Here is a 954-nt window from a genome sequence, read left to right as displayed (position 1 = left end):
TATACATCTCGGTTGCTGTTGTTGTTTCTTCTGTTCCCGTTGCGTTGTGTGCGGGCCCATTTTTTTTTTTGCGCTGCTCTCTCTCTCTCTCGTTTTTTTCTTTGTGTGTGTGTGTGTGCCGTTCCTTGGCCTTCCTTCCTTCTGAGTGGCGTATACGGCGGTGTGCACGTGCGCTGCCACGGGCATTTGTGTGAATGTGTCTACGCACATCGTTTTCCTGACCTGTTCCTCTTCTTCGATTTTGTTCCTAACTCCTTTTCGTCTTACTTTTAAAATTATGATGCCCCCCATGACGGGAAGCGGGCGCGCGTCAGCGCGTGACAGCGCAGGATCGAGTGCACCCTCTCCCCATCCCCTGCGAATGCTGCACCACCTCTGGCGGTGACAGGGGCCCGGTGACTAGGACGTGGGGAGGTCAGAGCGAGTCGTCGTCGCGGATGCCGGCGGCCAGGTCTTGGATGGCGCTGCTTCGGAGCGACCCGCGACAGTGAGCACGTTTGCATGACCCATACGATGCTTGCGAGCTGTCAGCGTGGCTTGCGCGCATCCGCCCTCCCTCCTCCGGCCCTCGCACTGCCTACTGGTGCGGTGAGCCTGAGAGCCACCGTGAGGGCGACGCACAATACGACGACCGGCATGATGGGTGCGGCGGTGGGGCGACCTGCGAGGCGGCGCGTGGTGGGTGGGGAGCTCTGAGGCAGAGGGCATGCCCTCAGATGACTGGGTGGGCGCATTGCTGTGACGTGTGTCTAGCGCTGCGTCGCACCACGCGGATGTGGGCCTGCGACAGGGCCTGGGGGTGCGGAAGGTAGAGTAGGAGGTAGCATAGCGGTCTGACCGACGGTCTATGGCAGGAGGACGCGTATTGGTAAGGCCGAAAAACCAATGTTTTCGGGTTTCGGTCTATCACGATCGGGTTATGGGGTGGCGGTGATTCACTCACAAAGTAATGGT

The sequence above is a fragment of the Leishmania donovani genome, chromosome 22 (genome assembly GCF_000227135.1).
Source record: "Leishmania donovani BPK282A1 complete genome, chromosome 22".
NCBI classification, from domain to species: Eukaryota; Euglenozoa; class Kinetoplastea; order Trypanosomatida; family Trypanosomatidae; genus Leishmania; species Leishmania donovani.
The sequence above is the reverse complement of the archived record's forward strand: the minus strand, read 5'-3'. Positions refer to the sequence as shown.